Raw genomic sequence first — 25,693 nt, forward strand, 5'->3', positions numbered from 1 at the left:
CCGCCCTATCGGCCAGGAGGACTCGATACATCCAGACCAAGACGTGCCGCTCTATCGGCCAGGAGGACTCGATACATCCAGACCAAGGTGCGCCGCACTATCGGCCAGGAGGCCAAAATACATTCAGACTGAAGAGCGCCGTCCTATCGGCCAGGAGGACTCAATACATCCAGACCAAGGAGCGCCGCACTATCAGCCAGGAGGAGAAAATACATTCAGACCGAAGAGCGCCGCCCTATCGGCCATGTGGACTCAATACATCCAGACCAAGGAGCGCCGCCCTATCGGACAGGTGGAATCAATACATCCAGACCTAGGAGCACCGCCCTATCGGCCAGGAGGACTCAATACATCCAGACCAAGGAGCGCCGCCCTATCGGACAGGAGGACTTAATACATCGGGACCTAGGAGCGCCGCCCTATCGGACAGGAGGACTCAATACATCGGGATATAGGAGCGCCGCCCTATCAGCCTGGAGGACTCAATACATCCAGACCAAGGAGCGCCGCCCTATCGGCCAGGAAGACTCAATACATCCAGACCTAGGTGCGCCGCCCTATCGGACAGGAGGACTCAATAGATCGGGACCTAGGAGCGACGCCCTATCAGCCTGGAGGACTCAATACATCCAGACCTAGGAGCACTGCCCTATCGGCCAGGATGACTCAATACATCGAGACCAAGGAGCGCCGCCTTATCGGCCAGGAGGACTCAATACATCCAGACCTAGGATCGCCGCTCTATCAGACAGGAGGACTCAATACATCGGGTCATAGGAGCGCCGCCCTATCTGCCAGGAGGACCCAATACATTCAGACCGAAGAGGGACACCCTATCGGCCAGAGGACTCAATGCATCCAGACCTAGGAGCGCCGCTCTATCGGCCAGGAGGACACAATACATCCAGACCTAGGAGCGCCTCCCTATCGGACAGGTGGAATCAATACATCCAGACCTAGGAGCGCCGCCCTATCGGACAGGAGGACTCAATACATCGGGACCTAGGAGCGACGCCCTATCAGCCAGGAGGACTCAATACATCCAGACCTAGGAGAACCGCCCTATCGGCCAGGAGGACTCAATACATCCAGACCTAGGAGCGCCGCAATATCGGCCAGGAGGACTCGATACAACCAGACCAAGGAGCGCCTCCCTATCGGCCAGGAGGACTTAATGCATCCAGACCTAGGAGTGCCGCCCTATCGTCCAGGAGGACTCGATACATCGAGACCAAGGAGCGCCTCTCTATAAGCCAGAAGGACTCAATACATCCAAACCTAGGAGCGCCGCCCTATCGGCCAGGAGGACTCAATACATCCGGACCTAGGAGCGCCGCTCTATCGGCCAGGAGGACTCAATACATCCGGACCTAGGAGCGCCGCTCTATCTGCCAGGAGGACTCAATACATCCAGACCTACGAGCGCCGCCCTATCGGCCAGAAGGACTCAATACATCCAGACCTAGGAGCGCCGCTCTATCGGCCAGGAGGACTCGATACATCCAGACCAAGGAGCGCCGCTCTATCGGCCAGGAGGACTCAATACATCCAGGCCTAGGAGCGCCGCCCTATCGGCCAGGAGGACTCAATACATCCAGACCTAGGAGCGCCGCCCTATCGGCCAGGAGGACACGATATATCCACACCAAGGCGCGCCGCTCTATCGGCCAGGAGGACACGATACATCCAGACCAAGGAGCGCCGCCCTATCGGCCAGGAGGACTCGATACATCCAGACCAAGGAGCGCCGCACTATCGGCCAGGAGGACAAAATACATTCAGACCGAAGAGCGCCGCACTATCGGCCATGAGGACTCAATACATCCAGACCAAGGAGCGCCACCCTATCGGCGAGGAGGGCTCAATACATCCAGACCTAGGAGCGCTTATCTATCAGCCAGGAGTACTCGATACATCCAGACCTAGGATCGCTGACCTATCGGCCAGAGGACTCAATACATCCAGACCTAGGAGCGCCGATCTATCGGCCAGGAGGACACAATACATCCAGACCTAGGAGCGCCTCCCTATCGGACAGGAGGAATCAATACATCCAGACCTAGGAGCGCCGCCCTATCGGACAGGAGGACTCAATACATCGGGACCTAGGAGCGCCGCCCTATCAGCCAGGAGGACTCAATACATCCAGACCAAGGAGCGCCGCCCTATTGGCCAAGAGGACTCTATTCATCCAGACCAAGGAGCGCCGCCCTATCGGACAGGAGGACTCAATACATCGGGACGTAGGAGCGACGCCCTATCAGCCAGGAGGACTCAATACATCCAGACCAAGGAGCACCGCCCCATCGGCCAGGAGGACTCAATACATCCAGACCTAGGAGCGCCGCACTATCGGCCAGGAGGACTCGATACAACCAGACCAAGGAGCGCTGCCCTATCGGACAGGTGGAATCAATACATCCAGACCTAGGAGCGCCGCCCTATCGGACAGGAGGACTCAATACATCGGGACCTAGGAGCGACGCCCTATCAGCCAGGAGGACTCAATACATCCAGACCTAGGAGCACCGCCCTATCGGCCAGGAGGACTCAATACATCCAGACCTAGGAGCGCCGCAATATCGGCCAGGAGGACTCGATACAACCAGACCAAGGAGCGCCTCCCTATCGGCCAGGAGGACTTAATGCATCCAGACCTAGGAGTGCCGCCCTATCGGCCAGGAGGACTCAATACATCCGGACCTAGGAGCGCCGCTCTATCGGCCAGGAGGACTCAATACATCCGGACCTAGGAGCGCCGCTCTATCTGCCAGGAGGACTCAATACATCCAGACCTACGAGCGCCGCCCTATCGGCCAGAAGGACTCAATACATCCAGACCTATGAGCGCCGCTCTATCGGCCAGGAGGACTCGATACATCCAGACCAAGGAGCGCCGCTCTATCGGCCAGGAGGACTCAATACATCCAGGCCTAGGAGCGCCGCCCTATCGGCCAGGAGGACTCAATACATCCAGACCTAGGAGCGACGCCCTATCGGCCAGGAGGACACGATATATCCACACCAAGGCGCGCCGCTCTATCGGCCAGGAGGACACGATACATCCAGACCAAGGAGCGCCGCCCTATCGGCCAGGAGGACTCGATACATCCAGACAAAGGAGCGCCGCACTATCGGCCAGGAGGACAAAATACATTCAGACCGAAGAGCGCCGCACTATCGGCCATGAGGACTCAATACATCCAGACCAAGGAGCGCCACCCTATCGGCGAGGAGGGCTCAATACATCCAGACCTAGGAGCGCTTATCTATCAGCCAGGAGTACTCGATACATCCAGACCTAGGATCGCTGACCTATCGGCCAGAGGACTCAATACATCCAGACCTAGGAGCGCCGATCTATCGGCCAGGAGGACACAATACATCCAGACCTAGGAGCGCCTCCCTATCGGACAGGAGGAAACAATACATCCAGACCTAGGAGCGCCGCCCTATCGGACAGGAGGACTCAATACATCGGGACCTAGGAGCGCCGCCCTATCAGCCAGGAGGACTCAATACATCCAGACCAAGGAGCGCCGCCCTATTGGCCAAGAGGACTCAATTCATCCAGACCAAGGAGCGCCGCCCTATCGGACAGGAGGACTCAATACATCGGGACGTAGGAGCGACGCCCTATCAGCCAGGAGGACTCAATACATCCAGACCAAGGAGCACCGCCCTATCGGCCAGGAGGACTCAATACATCCAGATCTAGGAGCGCCGCACTATCGGCCAGGAGGACTCGATACAACCAGACCAAGGAGCGCCGCCCTATCGGCCAGGAGGACTCAATACATCCAGACCTAGGAGAACCGCCCTATCGTCCAGGAGGACTCGATACATCCAGACCAAGGAGCGCCTCTCTATAAGCCAGAAGGACTCAATACATCCAAACCTAGGAGCGCCGCCCTATCGGCCAGGAGGACTCAATACATCCGGACCTAGGAACGCCGCTCTATCGGCCAGGAGGACTCGATACATCCAGACCAAGGAGCGCCTCTCTATAAGCCAGAAGGACTCAATACATCCAAACCTAGGAGCGCCGCCCTATCGGCCAGGAGGACTCAATACATCCGGACCTAGGAGCGCCGCTCTATCGGCCAGGAGGACTCAATACATCCGGACCTAGGAGCGCCGCTCTATCTGCCAGGAGGACTCAATACATCCAGACCTACGAGCGCCGCCCTATCGGCCAGAAGGACTCAATACATCCAGACCTAGGAGCGCCGCTCTATCGGCCAGGAGGACTCGATACATCCAGACCTAGGAGCGCCTCCCTATCGGACAGGAGGAATCAATACATCCAGACCTAGGAGCGCCGCCCTATCAGACAGGAGGACTCAATACATCGGGACCTAGGAGCGCCGCCCTATCAGCCAGGAGGACTCAATACATCCAGACCAAGGAGCGCCGCCCTATTGGCCAGGAGGACTCAATTCATCCAGACCAAGGAGCGCCGCCCTATCGGACAGGAGGACTCAATACATCGGGACCTAGGAGCGACGCCCTATCAGCCAGGAGGACTCAGTACATCCAGACCTAGGAGCACTGCCCTATCGGCCAGGAGTACTCAATACATCCAGACCAAGGAGCGCCGCCCTATCGGACAGGAGGACTTAATACATCGGGACCTAGGAGCGCCGCCCTATCGGCCAGGAGGACTCAATACATCGGGATATAGGAGCGCCGCCCTATCAGCCAGGAGGACTCAATACATCCAGACCAAGGAGCGCCGCCCAATCAGCCAGGAGGACTCAATACATCGAGACCTGGGTGCGCCGCCCTATCGGACAGGAGGACTCAATAGATCGGGACCTAGGAGCGCCGCCCTATCAGCTAGGAGGACTCAATACATCCAGACCTAGGAGCGCCCCCCGATCGGCCAGGAGGACTCAATACATCCAGACCTAGGAGCGCCGCTGTATCGGACAGGAGGACTCAACACATCGGGTCCAAGGAGCGCCGCCCTATCTGCCAGGAGGAATCAATACATCCAGACCTAGGAGCACTGCCCAATCGGCCAGGAGGACTCAATAGATCGGGACCTAGGAGCCCCGCCTTATCAGCCAGGAGGACTCAATATATCCAGACCAAGGAGCGCCGCCCTATCGGCCAGGAGGACTCAATACATCCAGATCTAGAAGCACCGCTCTATCGGACAGGAGGACTAAATACATCCAGACCTATGAGCGCCGCCATAACGGCCAGGAGGACTCAATGCATCCAGACCTAGGAGCGCCGCCCTATCGGCCAGGAGGACTCGATACATCCAGACCAAGACGTGCCGCTCTATCGGCCAGGAGGACTCGATACATCCAGACCAAGGTGAGCCGCACTATCGGCCAGGAGGCCAAAATACATTCAGACTGAAGAGCGCCGTCCTATCGGCCAGGAGGACTCAATACATCCAGACCAAGGAGCGCCGCACTATCAGCCAGGAGGAGAAAATACATTCAGACCGAAGAGCGCCGCCCTATCGGCCATGTGGACTCAATACATCCAGACCAAGGAGCGCCGCCCTATCGGACAGGTGGAATCAATACATCCAGACCTAGGAGCACCGCCCTATCGGCCAGGAGGACTCAATACATCCAGACCAAGGAGCGCCGCCCTATCGGACAGGAGGACTTAATACATCGGGACCTAGGAGCGCCGCCCTATCGGACAGGAGGACTCAATACATCGGGATATAGGAGCGCCGCCCTATCAGCCTGGAGGACTCAATACATCCAGACCAAGCAGCGCCGCCCTATCGGCCAGGAAGACTCAATACATCCAGACCTAGGTGCGCCGCCCTATCGGACAGGAGGACTCAATAGATCGGGACCTAGGAGCGACGCCCTATCAGCCTGGAGGACTCAATACATCCAGACCTAGGAGCACTGCCCTATCGGCCAGGATGACTCAATACATCGAGACCAAGGAGCGCCGCCTTATCGGCCAGGAGGACTCAATACATCCAGACCTAGGATCGCCGCTCTATCAGACAGGAGGACTCAATACATCGGGTCATAGGAGCGCCGCCCTATCTGCCAGGAGGACCCAATACATTCAGACCGAAGAGGGACACCCTATCGGCCAGAGGACTCAATGCATCCAGACCTAGGAGCGCCGCTCTATCGGCCAGGAGGACACAATACATCCAGACCTAGGAGCGCCTCCCTATCGGACAGGTGGAATCAATACATCCAGACCTAGGAGCGCCGCCCTATCGGACAGGAGGACTCAATACATCGGGACCTAGGAGCGACGCCCTATCAGCCAGGAGGACTCAATACATCCAGACCTAGGAGAACCGCCCTATCGGCCAGGAGGACTCAATACATCCAGACCTAGGAGCGCCGCAATATCGGCCAGGAGGACTCGATACAACCAGACCAAGGAGCGCCTCCCTATCGGCCAGGAGGACTTAATGCATCCAGACCTAGGAGTGCCGCCCTATCGTCCAGGAGGACTCGATACATCCAGACCAAGGAGCGCCTCTCTATAAGCCAGAAGGACTCAATACATCCAAACCTAGGAGCGCCGCCCTATCGGCCAGGAGGACTCAATACATCCGGACCTAGGAGCGCCGCTCTATCGGCCAGGAGGACTCAATACATCCGGACCTAGGAGCGCCGCTCTATCTGCCAGGAGGACTCAATACATCCAGACCTACGAGCGCCGCCCTATCGGCCAGAAGGACTCAATACATCCAGACCTAGGAGCGCCGCTCTATCGGCCAGGAGGACTCGATACATCCAGACCAAGGAGCGCCGCTCTATCGGCCAGGAGGACTCAATACATCCAGGCCTAGGAGCGCCGCCCTATCGGCCAGGAGGACTCAATACATCCAGACCTAGGAGCGCCGCCCTATCGGCCAGGAGGACACGATATATCCACACCAAGGCGCGCCGCTCTATCGGCCAGGAGGACACGATACATCCAGACCAAGGAGCGCCGCCCTATCGGCCAGGAGGACTCGATACATCCAGACCAAGGAGCGCCGCACTATCGGCCAGGAGGACAAAATACATTCAGACCGAAGAGCGCCGCACTATCGGCCATGAGGACTCAATACATCCAGACCAAGGAGCGCCACCCTATCGGCGAGGAGGGCTCAATACATCCAGACCTAGGAGCGCTTATCTATCAGCCAGGAGTACTCGATACATCCAGACCTAGGATCGCTGACCTATCGGCCAGAGGACTCAATACATCCAGACCTAGGAGCGCCGATCTATCGGCCAGGAGGACACAATACATCCAGATCTAGGAGCGCCTCCCTATCGGACAGGAGGAATCAATACATCCAGACCTAGGAGCGCCGCCCTATCGGACAGGAGGACTCAATACATCGGGACCTAGGAGCGCCGCCCTATCAGCCAGGAGGACTCAATACATCCAGACCAAGGAGCGCCGCCCTATTGGCCAAGAGGACTCAATTCATCCAGACCAAGGAGCGCCGCCCTATCGGACAGGAGGACTCAATACATCGGGACGTAGGAGCGACGCCCTATCAGCCAGGAGGACTCAATACATCCAGACCAAGGAGCACCGCCCCATCGGCCAGGAGGACTCAATACATCCAGACCTAGGAGCGCCGCACTATCGGCCAGGAGGACTCGATACAACCAGACCAAGGAGCGCCGCCCTACCGGACAGGTGGAATCAATACATCCAGACCTAGGAGCGCCGCCCTATCGGACAGGAGGACTCAATACATCGGGACCTAGGAGCGACGCCCTATCAGCCAGGAGGACTCAATACATCCAGACCTAGGAGCACCGCCCTATCGGCCAGGAGGACTCAATACATCCAGACCTAGGAGCGCCGCAATATCGGCCAGGAGGACTCGATACAACCAGACCAAGGAGCGCCTCCCTATCGGCAAGGAGGACTTAATGCATCCAGACCTAGGAGTGCCGCCCTATCGTCCAGGAGGACTCGATACATCCAGACCAAGGAGCGCCTCTCTATAAGCCAGAAGGACTCAATACATCCAAACCTAGGTGCGCCGCCCTATCGGCCAGGAGGACTCAATACATCCGGACCTAGGAGCGCCGCTCTATCGGCCAGGAGGACTCAATACATCCGGAACTAGGAGCGCCGCTCTATCTGCCAGGAGGACTCAATACATCCAGACCTACGAGCGCCGCCCTATCGGCCAGAAGGACTCAATACATCCAGACCTATGAGCGCCGCTCTATCGGCCAGGAGGACTCGATACATCCAGACCAAGGAGCGCCGCTCTATCGGCCAGGAGGACTCAATACATCCAGGCCTAGGAGCGCCGCCCTATCGGCCAGGAGGACTCAATACATCCAGACCTAGGAGCGACGCCCTATCGGCCAGGAGGACACGATATATCCACACCAAGGCGCGCCGCTCTATCGGCCAGGAGGACACGATACATCCAGACCAAGGAGCGCCGCCCTATCGGCCAGGAGGACTCGATACATCCAGACAAAGGAGCGCCGCACTATCGGCCAGGAGGACAAAATACATTCAGACCGAAGAGCGCCGCACTATCGGCCATGAGGACTCAATACATCCAGACCAAGGAGCGCCACCCTATCGGCGAGGAGGGCTCAATACATCCAGACCTAGGAGCGCTTATCTATCAGCCAGGAGTACTCGATACATCCAGACCTAGGATCGCTGACCTATCGGCCAGAGGACTCAATACATCCAGACCTAGGAGCGCCGATCTATCGGCCAGGAGGACACAATACATCCAGACCTAGGAGCGCCTCCCTATCGGACAGGAGGAATCAATACATCCAGACCTAGGAGCGCCGCCCTATCGGACAGGAGGACTCAATACATCGGGACCTAGGAGCGCCGCCCTATCAGCCAGGAGGACTCAATACATCCAGACCAAGGAGCGCCGCCCTATTGGCCAAGAGGACTCAATTCATCCAGACCAAGGAGCGCCGCCCTATCGGACAGGAGGACTCAATACATCGGGACGTAGGAGCGACGCCCTATCAGCCAGGAGGACTCAATACATCCAGACCAAGGAACACCGCCCTATCGGCCAGGAGGACTCAATACATCCAGACCTAGGAGCGCCGCACTATCGGCCAGGAGGACTCGATACAACCAGACCAAGGAGCGCCGCCCTATCGGCCAGGAGGACTCAATACATCCAGACCTAGGAGCGCCGCCCTATCGTCCAGGAGGACTCGATACATCCAGACCAAGGAGCGCCTCTCTATAAGCCAGAAGGACTCAATACATCCAAACCTAGGAGCGCCGCCCTATCGGCCAGGAGGACTCAATACATCCGGACCTAGGAACGCCGCTCTATCGGCCAGGAGGACTCAATACATCCGGACCTAGGAGCGCCGCTCTATCGGCCAGGAGGACTCAATACATCCAGACCTACGAGCGCCGCCCTATCGGCCAGAAGGACTCAATACATCCAGACCTAGGAGCGCCGCTCTATCGGCCGGGAGGACTCGATACATCCAGACCAAGGAGCGCCGCTCTATCGGCCAGGTGGACTCAATACATCCAGGCCTAGCAGCGCCGCACTATCGGCCAGGAGGACTCAATACATCCAGACCTAGGAGCGCCGCCCTATCGGCCAGGAGGACACGATATATCCACACCAAGGCGCGCCGCTCTATCGGCCAGGAGGACACGATACATCCAGACCAAGGAGCGCCGCCCTATCGGCCAGGAGGACTCGATACATCCAGACCAAGGAGCGCCGCACTATCGGCCAGGAGGAGAAAATACATTCAGACCGAAGAGCGCCGCCCTATCGGCCATGAGGACTCAATACATCCAGACCAAGGAGCGCCACCCTATCGGCGAGGAGGGCTCAATACATCCAGACCTAGGAGCGCTTATCTATCAGCCAGGAGTACTCGATACATCCAGACCTAGCAGCTCTGACCTATCGGCCAGAGGACTCAATATATCCAGACCTAGGAGCGCCGCTCTATCGGCCAGGAGGACACAATACATCCAGACCTAGGAGCGCCTCCCTATGGGACAGGAGGAATCAATACATCCAGACCTAGGAGCGCCGCCCTATCGGACAGGAGGACTCAATACATCGGGACCTAGGAGCGCCGCCCTATCAGCCAGGAGGACTCAATACATCCAGACCAAGGAGCGCCGCCCTATTGGCCAGGAGGACTCAATTCATCCAGACCAAGGAGCGCCGCACTATCGGCCAGGAGGAGAAAATACATTCAGACCGAAGAGCGCCGCCCTATCGGCCATGTGGACTCAATACATCCAGACCAAGGAGCGCCGCCCTATCGACGAGGAGGACTCAATACATCCAGACCTAGGAGCGCTTATCTATCAGCCAGGAGTACTCGATACATCCAGACCTAGGTGCGCCGCCCTATCGGACAGGAGGACTCAATACATCGGCACCTAGGAGCGCCGCCCTATCAGCCAGGAGGACTCAATACATCCAGACCAAGGAGCGCCACCCTATTGGCCAGGAGGTCTCAATTCATCCAGACCAAGGAGCGCCGCCCTATCGGACAGGAGGACTCAATACATCGGGACCTAGGAGCGACGCCCTATCAGCCAGGAGGACTCAATTCATCCAGACCTAGGAGCACCGCCCTATCGGCCAGGAGGACTCAATACATCCAGACCAAGGAGCGCCGCCCTATCGGACAGGAGGACTTAATACATCGGGACCTAGGAGCGCCGCCCTATCGGACAGGAGGACTCAATACATCGGGATATAGGAGCGCCGCCCTATCAGCCTGGAGGACTCAATACATCCAGACCAAGGAGCGCCGCCCTATCGGCCAGGAGGACTCAATACATCCAGACCTAGGTGCGCCGCCCTATCGGACAGGAGGACTCAATAGATCGGGACCTAGGAGCGCCGCCCTATCAGCCAGGAGGACTCAATACATCCAGACCTAGGAGCGCCGCCCTATCGGCCAGGAGGACTCAATACATCCAGACCTAGGAGCGCCGCTCTATCGGACAGGAGGACTCAACACATCGGGTCCTAGGAGCGCCGCCCTATCTGCCAGGAGGACTCAATACATCCAGACCTAGGAGCACTGCCCTATCGGCCAGGAGGACTCAATACATCCAGACCAAGGAGCGCCGCCCTATCGGCCAGGAGGACTCAATACATCCAGACCAAGTAGCGCCGCCCTATCAGCCAGGAGGACTCAATACATCCAGACCTAGGAGCGCCTCCCTATCGGACAGGTGGAATCAATACATCCAGACCTAGGAGCGCCGCCCTATCGGACAGGAGGACTCAATACATCGGGACCTAGGAGCGCCGCCCTATCAGCCAGGAGGACTCAATACATCCAGACCAAGGAGCGCCGCCCTATTGGTCAGGAGGACTCAATACATCGGGACCTAGGAGCGCCGCCCTATCAGCCAGGAGGACTCAATACATCCAGACCAAGGAGCGCCGCCCTATTGGTCAGTAGGACTCAATTCATCCAGACCAAGGAGCGCCGCCCTATCGGACAGGAGGACTCAATACATCGGGACCTAGGAGCGACGCCCTATCAGCCAGGAGGACTCAATACATCCAGACCTAGGAGCACCGCCCTATCAGCCAGGAGGACTCAATACATCCAGACCTAGGAGCGCCGCAATATCGGCCAGGAGGACTCGATACAACCAGACCAAGGAGCGCCGCCCTATCGGCCAGGAGGACTTAATGCATCCAGACCTAGGAGCGCCGCCCTATCGTCCAGGAGGACTCGATACATCCAGACCAAGGAGCGCCTCTCTATAAGCCAGAAGGACTCAATACATCCAAACCTAGGAGCGCCGCCCTATCGGCCAGGAGGACTCAATACATCCGGACCTAGGAGCGCCGCTCTATCGGCCAGGAGGACTCAATACATCCGGACCTAGGAGCGCCGCTCTATCTGCCAGGAGGACTCAATACATCCAGACCTAGGAGCGCCGCCCTATCGGCCAGAAGGACTCAATACATCCAGACCTAGGAGCGCCGCTCTATCGGCCAGGAGGACTCGATACATCCAGACCAAGGAGCGCCGCTCTATCGGCCAGGAGGACTCAATACATCCAGGCCTAGGAGCGCCGCCCTATCGGCCAGGAGGACTCAATACATCCAGACCTAGGAGCGCCGCCCTATCGGCCAGGAGGACACGATATATCCACACCAATGCGCGCCGCTCTATCGGCCAGGAGGACACGATACATCCAGACCAAGGAGCGCCGCCCTATCGGCCAGGAGGACTCGATACATCCAGACCAAGGAGCGCCGCACTATCGGCCAGGAGGACAAAATACATTCAGACCGAAGAGCGCCGCCCTATCGGCCATGAGGACTCAATACATCCAGACCAAGGAGCGCCACCCTATCGGCGAGGAGGGCTCAATACATCCAGACCTAGGAGCGCTTATCTATCAGCCAGGAGTACTCGATACATCCAGACCTAGGATCGCTGACCTATCGGCCAGAGGACTCAATACATCCAGACCTAGGAGCGCCGATCTATCGGCCAGGAGGACACAATACATCCAGACCTAGGAGCCCCTCCCTATCGGACAGGAGGAATCAATACATCTAGAACTAGGAGCGCCGCCCTATCGGACAGGAGGACTCAATACATCGGGACCTAGGAGCGCCGCCCTATCAGCCAGGAGGACTCAATACATCCAGACCAAGGAGCGCCGCCCTATTGGCCAAGAGGACTCAATTCATCCAGACCAAGGAGCGCCGCCCTATCGGACAGGAGGACTCAATACATCGGGACCTAGGAGCGACGCCCTATCAGCCAGGAGGACTCAATACATCCAGACCTAGGAGCACTGCCCTATCGGCCAGGAGGACTCAATACATCCAGACCAAGGAGCGCCGCCCTATCGGACAGGAGGACTTAATACATCGGGACCTAGGAGCGCCGCCCTATCGGCCAGGAGGACTCAATACATCGGGATATAGGAGCGCCGCCCTATCAGCCAGGAGGACTCAATACATCCAGACCAAGGAGCGCCGCCCAATCAGCCAGGAGGACAATACATCGAGACCTGGGTGCGCCGCCCTATCGGACAGGAGGACTCAATAGATCGGGACCTAGGAGCGCCGCCCTATCAGCCAGGAGGACTCAATACATCCAGACCTAGGAGCGCCCCCCGATCGGCCAGGAGGACTCAATACATCCAGACCTAGGAGCGCCGCTCTATCGGACAGGAGGACTCAACACATCGGGTCCAAGGAGCGCCGCCCTATCTGCCAGGAGGACTCAATACATCCAGACCTAGGAGCACTGCCCTATCGGCCAGGAGGACTCAATAGATCGGGACCTAGGAGCCCCGCCTTATCAGCCAGGAGGACTCAATACATCCAGACCAAGGAGCGCCGCCCTATCGGCCAGGAGGACTCAATACATCCAGATCTAGAAGCACCGCTCTATCGGACAGGAGGACTAAATACATCCAGACCTATGAGCGCCGCCATAACGGCCAGGAGGACTCAATGCATCCAGACCTAGGAGCGCCGCCCTATCGGCCAGGAGGACTCGATACATCCAGACCAAGACGTGCCGCTCTATCGGCCAGGAGGACTCGATACATCCAGACCAAGGTGCGCCGCACTATCGGCCAGGAGGCCAAAATACATTCAGACTGAAGAGCGCCGTCCTATCGGCCAGGAGGACACAATACATCCAGACCAAGGAGCGCCGCACTATCGGCCAGGAGGAGAAAATACATTCAGACCGAAGAGCGCCGCCCTAACGGCCATGTGGACTCAATACATCCAGACCAAGGAGCGCCGCCCTATCGACGAGGAGGACTCAATACATCCAGACCTAGGAGCGCTTATCTATCAGCCAGGAGTACTCGATACATCCAGACCTAGGAGCGCCGCCCTATCGGACAGGAGGACTCAATACATCGGGACCTAGGAGCGCCGCCCTATCAGCCAGGAGGACTCAATACATCCAGACCAAGGAGCGCCACCCTATTGGCCAGGAGGTCTCAATTCATCCAGACCAAGGAGCGCCGCCCTATCGGACAGGAGGACTCAATACATCGGGACCTAGGAGCGACGCCCTATCAGCCAGGAGGACTCAATACATCCAGACCTAGGAGCACCGCCCTATCGGCCAGGAGGACTCAATACATCCAGACCAAGGAGCGCCGCCCTATCGAACAGGAGGACTTAATACATCGGGACCTAGGAGCGCCGCCCTATCGGACAGGAGGACTCAATACATCGGGATATAGGAGCGCCGCCCTATCAGCCTGGAGGACTCAATACATCCAGACCAAGGAGCGCCGCCCTATCGGCCAGGAGGACTCAATACATCCAGACCTAGGTGCGCCGCCCTATCGGACAGGTGGACTCAATAGATCGGGACCTAGGAGCGACGCCCTATCAGCCAGGAGGACTCAATACATCCAGACCTAGGAGCACTGCCCTATCGGCCAGGATGACTCAATACATCCAGACCAAGGAGCGCCGCCTTATCGGCCAGGAGGACTCAATACATCCAGACCTAGGATCGCCGCTCTATCAGACAGGAGGACTCAATACATCGGGTCCTAGGAGCGCCGCCCTATCTGCCAGGAGGACCCAATACATTCAGACCGAAGAGGGCCACCCTATCGGCCAGAGGACTCAATGCATCCAGACCTAGGAGCGCCGCTCTATCGGCCAGGAGGACACAATACATCCAGACCTAGGAGCGCCTCCCTATCGGACAGGTGGAATCAATACATCCAGACCTAGGAGCGCCGCCCTATCGGACAGGAGGACTCAATACATCGGGACCTAGGAGCGCCGCCCTATCAGCCAGGAGGACTCAATACATCCAGACGAAGGAGCGCCGCCCTATTGGTCAGTAGGACTCAATTCATCCAGACCAAGGAGCGCCGCCCTATCGGACAGGAGGACTCAATACATCGGGACCTAGGAGCGACGCCCTATCAGCCAGGAGGACTCAATACATCCAGACCTAGGAGCACCGCCCTATCAGCCAGGAGGACTCAATACATCCAGACCTAGGAGCGCCGCAATATCGGCCAGGAGGACTCGATACAACCAGACCAAGGAGCGCAGCCCTATCGGCCAGGAGGACTTAATGCATCCAGACCTAGGAGCGCCGCCCTATCGTCCAGGAGGACTCGATACATCCAGACCAAGGAGCGCCTCTCTATAAGCCAGAAGGACTCAATACATCCAAACCTAGGAGCGCCGCCCTATCGGCCAGGAGGACTCAATACATCCAGACCTAGGAGCGCCGCCCTATCGTCCAGGAGGACTCGATACATCCAGACCAAGGAGCGCCTCTCTATAAGCCAGGAGGACTCAATACATCCAGGCCTAGGAGCGCCGCCCTATCGGCCAGGAGGACTCAATACATCCAGACCTAGGAGCGCCGCCCTATCGGCCAGGAGGACACGATATATCCACACCAAGGCGCGCCGCTCTATCGGCCAGGAGGACACGATACATCCAGACCAAGGAGCGCCGCCCTATCGGCCAGGAGGACTCGATACATCCAGACCAAGGAGCGCCGCACTATCGGCCAGGAGGACAAAATACATTCAGACCGAAGAGCGCCGCCCTATCGGCCATGAGGACTCAATACATCCAGACCAAGGAGCGCCACCCTATCGGCGAGGAGGGCTCAATACATCCAGACCTAGGAGCGCTTATCTATCAGCCAGGAGTACTCGATACATCCAGACCTAGGATCGCTGACCTATCGGCCAGAGGACTCAATACATCCAGACCTAGGAGCGCCGATCTATCGGCCAGGAGGACACAATACATCCAGACCTAGGAGCGCCTCCCTATCGGACAGGAGGAATCAATACATCCAGACCTAGGAGCGCCGCCCTATCGGACAGGAGGACTCAATACATCGGGACCTAGGAGCGCCGCCCTATCAGCCAGGAGGACTCAATACATCCAGACCAAGGAGCGCCGCCCTATTGGCCAAGAGGACTCAATTCATCCAGACCAAGGAGCGCCGCCCTATCGGACAGGAGGACTCAATACATCGGGACCTAGGAGCGACGCCCTATCAGCCAGGAGGACTCAATACATCCAGACCTAGGAGCACTGCCCTATCGGCCAGGAGGACTCAATACATCCAGACCAAGGAGCGCCGCCCTATCGGACAGGAGGACTTAATACATCGGGACCTAGGAGCGCCGCCCTTATCGGACAAAAGGACTCAATACTTCGGGATATAGGAGCGCCGCCCTATCAGCCAGGAGGACTCAATACATCCAGACCAAGGAGCGCCGCTCTATCAGCCAGGAGGACTCAATACATCGAGACCTAGGTGCGCCGCCCTATCGGCCAGGAGGACTCAATAGATCGGGACCTAGGAGCGCCGCCCTATCAGCCAGGAGGACTCAATACATCCAGACCTAGGAGCGCCGCCCTATCGGCCAGGAGGACTCAATACATCCAGACCTAGGAGCGCCGCTCTATCGGACAGGAGGACTCAATACATCCAGACCAAGGAGCGCCGCCCTATCGGCCAGGAGGACTCAATACATCCAGACCAAGGAGCGCCGCCCTATCGGCCAGGAGGACTCAATACATCCAGACCAAGGAGAGCCGCCCTATCGGCCAGGAGGACTCAATACATACAGATCTATGAGCGCCGCCCTATCGGCCAGGAGGACTCAGTGCATCCAGACCAAGGATCGCCGCCCTATCGGCCAGGAGGACTCAATACATCCAGACCTAGGAGCGTCGCTCTATCGGCCAGGAGGACTCTCTATACATCCAGACCAAGGAACGCCGCCCTATCGGACAGGAGGACTCAATACATCCAGACCAAAGAGCGCCGCCCTATCAGCCAGGAGGACTCAATACATCCAGACCAAGGAGCGCCGCCCTATCAGCCAAGAGGACTCAATACATGCAGACCAAGGAGCGCCGCCCTATCGGACAGGAGGACTCAATACATCCAGACCAAGGATCGCCGCCCTATCGGCCTGGAGGACTCAATACATCCCGACTACGGAACGCCGCTCTATCGGCCAGGAGGACTCAATATATCCAGACCAATGAGCGCCGCCCTATCGGACAGGAGGATTCAATAAATCGAGACATTGGAGCGCCGCCCTATCGGCCAGGAGGACTCAATACATCCAGACCAAGGAGTGCCGCTCTATCGGACAGGAGGACTCAATACATTCAGACCTAGGAGCGCCGGCCTATCGGCCAGGAGGACTCGATACATCCAGACCAAGGAACGCCGCTCTATCGGCGAGGAGGACTTAATACATCCAGACCAAGGAGCGCCGCTCTATCGGCCAGGAGGACTCAGTACATCGAGACCTAGGAGTGCTGCCCTATCGGCCAAGAGGACTCAATATACATCAAGACCTAGGAGCGCCGCTCTATCGGCCAGAAGGACTCAATACATCCAGACCTAGGAGCGCCGCTCTATCGGCCAGGAGGACTCGATACATCCAGACCTAGGAGCGCCGCCCTATCGGACAGGAGGACTCAATACATCCAGACCGAGGAGCGCCGCCCTATCAGCCAGGAGGACTCTATACATCGAGTCCTAGGAGCGCCGCTCTATCGGCCCGGAAGACTCAATACATCCAGACCGAGGAGCGCCGCCCTATCGGTCAGGAGGACTCGATACATCCAGACCAAGGAGCGCCGCTCTATCGGCCAGGAGGACTCAATACATCCAGACCGAGGAGCGCCGCCCTATCGGCGAGGAGGACTCAATACATCCAGACCTAGGAGCGCCGCTCTATCGGCCTGGAGGACTCAATACATCCAGCCCTAGGAGCGCCGCCCTATCGGCCAGGAGGACTCAATACATCCAGACCTAGGAGCGCCGCCCTATCGGCCAGGAGGACTCGATACTTCCAGACCAAGGAGCGCCGCACTATCGGCCAGGAGGATTCAATACATCCAGACCTAGGAGCGCCGCCCTATCGGTCAGGAGGACTCAATATATCCAGACCTAGGAGCGCCGCCCTATCAGCCAGGAGGACTCGATATATCCAGACCAAGGAGCACCGCTCTATCGGCCAGGAGGATTCGATATATCCAGGCTCAGGAGCGCCGCCATATCGGCCACGAGGACAAAATACATCCAGACCGAGGAGCGCCGCCGTATCGGCCAGGAGGACTCAATACATCCAGACCTAGGAGAGCCGCCCTATCGGCAAGGAGGACTCAATACATCCAGACCAAGGAGCGCCGCCCTATCAGCAAGGAGGACTCGATACATCCAGACCAAGGAGCGCCGCCCCTATCGGCCAGGAGGACTCGATATATCCAGACCAAGGAGCGCCGCTCTATCGGCCAGGAAGACTCGATACATCCAGACCAAGGAGCGCCGCTCTATCGGCCAGGAGGATTCGATATATCCAGGCTTAGGAGCGCCGCCCTATCGGCCAGGAGGACAAAATACATCCAGACCGAGGAGCGCCGCCCTATCGGCCAGGAGGACTCAATACATCCAGACCTAGGAGCGCCGCCCTATCGGCCAGGAGGACTCAATACATCCAGACCAAGGAGCGCCGCCCTATCAGCAAGGAGGACTCGATACATCCAGACCAAGGAGCGCCGCGCTATCAGCCAGGAGGACTCGATACATCCAGAACAAGGAGCGCCGCCCTATCGGCCAGGAGGACTCAATTCATCCAGACCAAGGAGCGCCGCCCTATCGGACAGGAGGACTCAATACATCGGGACCTAGGAGCGACGCCCTATCAACCAGGAGGACTGAATACATCCAGACCTAGGAGCACTGCCCTATCGGCCAGGAGGACTCAATACATCCAGACCGAGGAGCGCCGCCCTATCGGAGAGGAGGACTTAATACATCGGGACCTAGGAGCGCCGCCCTTATCGGACAGGAGGACTCAATACATCGGGATATAGGAGCGCCGCCCTATCAGCCAGGAGGACTCAATACATCCAGACCAAGGAGCGCCGCTCTATCAGCCAGGAGGACTCAATACATCGAGACCTAGGTGCGCCGCCCTATCGGACAGGTAGACTCAATAGATCGGGACCTAGGAGCGCCGCCCTATCAGCCAGGAGGACTCAATACATCCAGACCTAGGAGCGCCGCCCTATCGGCCAGGAGGACTCAATACATCCAGACCTAGGAGCGCCGCTCCATCGGACAGGAGGACTCAACACATCGGGTCCTAGGAGCGCCGCCCTATCTGCCAGGAGGACTCAATACATCCAGACCTAGGAGCACTGCCCTATCGGCCAGGAGGACTCAATACATCCAGACCTAGGAGCGCCGCCCTATCGGCCAGGAGGACTCAATACATCCAGACCAATGAGCGCCGCCCTATCGGCCAGGAGGACTCAATACATCCAGACAAAGTAGCGCCGCCCTATCAGCCAGGAGGACTCAATACATCCAGACCAAGGAGCGCCGCCCTATCGGCCAGGAGGACTCAATACATACAGACCTAGTAGCGCCGCCCTATCGGCCAGGAGTACTCAATACATCCAGACCAAGGAGCGACGCCCTATCGGCCAGGAGGACTCAATACATCCAGACCAAGGAGCGCCGCCCTATCGGCCAGGAGGACTCAATACATACAGACCTAGGAGCGCCGCCCTATCGGCCAAGAGGACTCAATACATCCAGACCAAGGAGCGCCGCCCTATCGGCCAGGAGGACTCAATACATCCAGACCAAGGAGCGCCGCCCTATCGGCCAGGAGGACACGATATATCCACACCAAGGCGCGCCGCTCTATCGGCCAGGAGGACACGATACATCCAGACCAAGGAGCGCCGCCCTATCGGCCAGGAGGACTCGATACATCCAGACCAAGGAGCGCCGCACTATCGGCCAGGAGGAGAAAATACATTCAGACCGAAGAGCGCCGCCCTATCGGCCATGAGGACTCAATACATCCAGACCAAGGAGCGCCACCCTATCGGCGAGGAGGGCTCAATACATCCAGACCTAGGAGCGCTTATCTATCAGCCAGGAGTACTCGATACATCCAGACCTAGGAGCGCTGACCTATCAGCCAGAGGACTCAATACATCCAGACCTAGGAGCGCCGCTCTATCGGCCAGGAGGACACAATACATCCAGACCTAGGAGCGCCTCCCTATCGGACAGGAGGAATCAATACATCCAGACCTAGGAGCGCCGCCCTATCAGACAGGAGGACTCAATACATCGGGACCTAGGAGCGCCGCCCTATCAGCCAGGAGGACTCAATACATCCAGACCAAGGAGCGCCGCCCTATTGGCCAGGAGGACTCAATTCATCCAGACCAAGGAGCGCCGCCCTATCGGACAGGAGGACTCAATACATCGGGACCTAGGAGCGACGCCCTATCAGCCAGGAGGACTCAATACATCCAGACCTAGGAGCACTGCCCTATCGGCCAGGAGTACTCAATACATCCAGACCAAGGAGCGCCGCCCTATCGGACAGGAGGACTTAATACATCGGGACCTAGGAGCGCCGCCCTATCGGCCAGGAGGACTCAATACATCGGGATATAGGAGCGCCGCCCTATCAGCCAGGAGGACTCAATACATCCAGACCAAGGAGCGCCGCCCAATCAGCCAGGAGGACTCAATACATCGAGACCTGGGTGCGCCGCCCTATCGGACAGGAGGACTCAATAGATCGGGACCTAGGAGCGCCGCCCTATCAGCTAGGAGGACTCAATACATCCAGAACTAGGAGCGCCCCCCGATCGGCCAGGAGGACTCAATACATCCAGACCTAGGAGCGCCGCTCTATCGGACAGGAGGACTCAACACATCGTGTCTAAGGAGCGCCGCCCTATCTGCCAGGAGGACTCAATACATCCAGACCTAGGAGCACTGCCCAATCGGCCAGGAGGACTCAATAGATCGGGACCTAGGAGCCCCGCCTTATCAGCCAGGAGGACTCAATATATCCAGACCAAGGAGCGCCGCCCTATCGGCCAGGAGGACTCAATACATCCAGATCTAGAAGCACCGCTCTATCGGACAGGAGGACTAAATACATCCAGACCTATGAGCGCCGCCATAACGGCCAGGAGGACTCAATGCATCCAGACCTAGGAGCGCCGCCCTATCGGCCAGGAGGACTCGATACATCCAGACCAAGACGTGCCGCTCTATCGGCCAGGAGGACTCGATACATCCAGACCAAGGTGCGCCGCACTATCGGCCAGGAGGCCAAAATACATTCAGACTGAAGAGCGCCGTCCTATCGGCCAGGAGGACTCAATACATCCAGACCAAGGAGCGCCGCACTATCAGCCAGGAGGAGAAAATACATTCAGACCGAAGAGCGCCGCCCTATCGGCCATGTGGACTCAATACATCCAGACCAAGGAGCGCCGCCCTATCGGACAGGTGGAATCAATACATCCAGACCTAGGAGCACCGCCCTATCGGCCAGGAGGTCTCAATACATCCAGACCAAGGAGCGCCGCCCTATCGGACAGGAGGACTTAATACATCGGGACCTAGGAGCGCCGCCCTATCGGACAGGAGGACTCAATACATCGGGATATAGGAGCGCCGCCCTATCAGCCTGGAGGACTCAATACATCCAGACCAAGGAGCGCCGCCCTATCGGCCAGGAAGACTCAATACATCCAGACCTAGGTGCGCCGCCCTATCGGACAGGAGGACTCAATAGATCGGGACCTAGGAGCGACGCCCTATCAGCCTGGAGGACTCAATACATCCAGACCTAGGAGCACTGCCCTATCGGCCAGGATGACTCAATACATCGAGACCAAGGAGCGCCGCCTTATCGGCCAGGAGGACTCAATACATCCAGACCTAGGATCGCCGCTCTATCAGACAGGAGGACTCAATACATCGGGTCCTAGGAGCGCCGCCCTATCTGCCAGGAGGACCCAATACATTCAGACCGAAGAGGGCCACCCTATCGGCCAGAGGACTCAATGCATCCAGACCTAGGAGCGCCGCTCTATCGGCCAGCAGGACACAATACATCCAGACCTAGGAGCGCCTCCCTATCGGACAGGTGGAATCAATACATCCAGACCTAGGAGCGCCGCCCTATCGGACAGGAGGACTCAATACATCGGGACCTAGGAGCGACGCCCTATCAGCCAGGAGGACTCAATACATCCAGACCTAGGAGAACCGCCCTATCGGCCAGGAGGACTCAATACATCCAGACCTAGGAGCGCCGCAATATCGGCCAGGAGGACTCGATACAACCAGACCAAGGAGCGCCTCCCTATCGGCCAGGAGGACTTAATGCATCCAGACCTAGGAGTGCCGCCCTATCGTCCAGGAGGACTCGATACATCGAGACCAAGGAGCGCCTCTCTATAAGCCAGAAGGACTCAATACATCCAAACCTAGGAGCGCCGCCCTATCGGCCAGGAGGACTCAATACATCCGGACCTAGGAGCGCCGCTCTATCGGCCAGGAGGACTCAATACATCCGGACCTAGGAGCGCCGCTCTATCTGCCAGGAGGACTCAATACATCCAGACCTACGAGCGCCGCCCTATCGGCCAGAAGGACTCAATACATCCAGACCTAGGAGCGCCGCTCTATCGGCCAGGAGGACTCGATACATCCAGACCAAGGAGCGCCGCTCTATCGGCCAGGAGGACTCAATACATCCAGGCCTAGGAGCGCCGCCCTATCGGCCAGGAGGACTCAATACATCCAGACCTAGGAGCGCCGCCCTATCGGCCAGGAGGACACGATATATCCACACCAAGGCGCGCCGCTCTATCGGCCAGGAGGACACGATACATCCAGACCAAGGAGCGCCGCCCTATCGGCCAGGAGGACTCGATACATCCAGACCAAGGAGCGCCGCACTATCGGCCAGGAGGACAAAATACATTCAGACCGAAGAGCGCCGCACTATCGGCCATGAGGACTCAATACATCCAGACCAAGGAGCGCCACCCTATCGGCGAGGAGGGCTCAATACATCCAGACCTAGGAGCGCTTATCTATCAGCCAGGAGTACTCGATACATCCAGACCTAGGATCGCTGACCTATCGGCCAGAGGACTCAATACATCCAGACCTAGGAGCGCCGATCTATCGGCCAGGAGGACACAATACATCCAGACCTAGGACCGCCTCCCTATCGGACAGGAGGAATCAATACATCCAGACCTAGGAGCGCCGCCCTATCGGACAGGAGGACTCAATACATCGGGACCTAGGAGCGCCGCCCTATCAGCCAGGAGGACTCAATACATCCAGACCAAGGAGCGCCGCCCTATTGGCCAAGAGGTCTCAATTCATCCAGACCAAGGAGCGCCGCCCTATCGGACAGGAGGACTCAATACATCGGGACGTAGGAGCGACGCCCTATCAGCCAGGAGGACTCAATACATCCAGACCAAGGAGCACCGCCCCATCGGCCAGGAGGACTCAATACATCCAGACCTAGGAGCGCCGCACTATCGGCCAGGAGAACTCGATACAACCAGACGAAGGAGCGCCGCCCTATCGGACAGGTGGAATCAATACATCCAGACCTAGGAGCGCCGCCCTATCGGACAGGAGGACTCAATACATCGGGACCTAGGAGCGACGCCCTATCAGCCAGGAGGACTCAATACATCCAGACCTAGGAGCACCGCCCTATCGGCCAGGAGGACTCAATACATCCAGACCTAGGAGCGCCGCAATATCGGCCAGGTGGACTCGATATAACCAGACCAAGGAGCGCCTCCCTATCGGCCAGGAGGACTTAATGCATCCAGACCTAGGAGTGCCGCCCTATCGTCCAGGAGGACTCGATACATCCAGACCAAGGAGCGCCTCTCTATAAGCCAGAAGGACTCAATACATCCAAACCTAGGAGCGCCGCCCTATCGGCCAGGAGGACTCAATACATCCGGACCTAGGAGCGCCGCTCTATCGGCCAGGAGGACTCAATACATCCGGACCTAGGAGCGCCGCTCTATCTGCCAGGAGGACTCAATACATCCAGACCTACGAGCGCCGCCCTATCGGCCAGAAGGACTCAATACATCCAGACCTAGGAGCGCCGCTCTATCGGCCAGGAGGACTCGATACATCCAGACCAAGGAGCGCCGCTCTATCGGCCAGGAGGACTCAATACATCCAGGCCTAGGAGCGCCGCCCTATCGGCCAGGAGGACTCAATACATCCAGACCTAGGAGCGACGCCCTATCGGCCAGGAGGACACGATATATCCACACCAAGGCACGCCGCTCTATCGGCCAGGAGGACACGATACATCCAGACCAAGGAGCGCCGCCCTATCGGCCAGGAGGACTCAATACATCCAGACCAAGGAGCGCCGCCCTATCGGCCAGGAGGACACGATATATCCACACCAAGGCGCGCCGCTCTATCGGCCAGGAGGACACGATACATCCAGACCAAGGAGCGCCGCCCTATCGGCCAGGAGGACTCGATACATCCAGACCAAGGAGCGCCGCACTATCGGCCAGGAGGAGAAAATACATTCAGACCGAAGAGCGCCGCCCTATCGGCCATGAGGACTCAATACATCCAGACCAAGGAGCGCCACCCTATCGGCGAGGAGGGCTCAATACATCCAGACCTAGGAGCGCTTATCTATCAGCCAGGAGTACTCGATACATCCAGACCTAGGAGCGCTGACCTATCAGCCAGAGGACTCAATACATCCAGACCTAGGAGCGCCGCTCTATCGGCCAGGAGGACACAATACATCCAGACCTAGGAGCGCCTCCCTATCGGACAGGAGGAATCAATACATCCAGACCTAGGAGCGCCGCCCTATCAGACAGGAGGACTCAATACATCGGGACCTAGGAGCGCCGCCCTATCAGCCAGGAGGACTCAATACATCCAGACCAAGGAGCGCCGCCCTATTGGCCAGGAGGACTCAATTCATCCAGACCAAGGAGCGCCGCCCTATCGGACAGGAGGACTCAATACATCGGGACCTAGGAGCGACGCCCTATCAGCCAGGAGGACTCAATACATCCAGACCTAGGAGCACTGCCCTATCGGCCAGGAGTACTCAATACATCCAGACCAAGGAGCGCCGCCCTATCGGACAGGAGGACTTAATACATCGGGACCTAGGAGCGCCGCCCTATCGGCCAGGAGGACTCAATACATCGGGATATAGGAGCGCCGCCCTATCAGCCAGGAGGACTCAATACATCCAGACCAAGGAGCGCCGCCCAATCAGCCAGGAGGACTCAATACATCGAGACCTGGGTGCGCCGCCCTATCGGACAGGAGGACTCAATAGATCGGGACCTAGGAGCGCCGCCCTATCAGCTAGGAGGACTCAATACATCCAGAACTAGGAGCGCCCCCCGATCGGCCAGGAGGACTCAATACATCCAGACCTAGGAGCGCCGCTCTATCGGACAGGAGGACTCAACACATCGGGTCTAAGGAGCGCCGCCCTATCTGCCAGGAGGACTCAATACATCCAGACCTAGGAGCACTGCCCAATCGGCCAGGAGGACTCAATAGATCGGGACCTAGGAGCCCCGCCTTATCAGCCAGGAGGACTCAATATATCCAGACCAAGGAGCGCCGCCCTATCGGCCAGGAGGACTCAATACATCCAGATCTAGAAGCACCGCTCTATCGGACAGGAGGACTAAATACATCCAGACCTATGAGCGCCGCCATAACGGCCAGGAGGACTCAATGCATCCAGACCTAGGAGCGCCGCCCTATCGGCCAGGAGGACTCGATACATCCAGACCAAGACGTGCCGCTCTATCGGCCAGGAGGACTCGATACATCCA

Source organism: Chiloscyllium punctatum, chromosome Y (assembly GCF_047496795.1).
Source record: "Chiloscyllium punctatum isolate Juve2018m chromosome Y, sChiPun1.3, whole genome shotgun sequence".
NCBI classification, from domain to species: domain Eukaryota; kingdom Metazoa; phylum Chordata; class Chondrichthyes; order Orectolobiformes; family Hemiscylliidae; genus Chiloscyllium; species Chiloscyllium punctatum.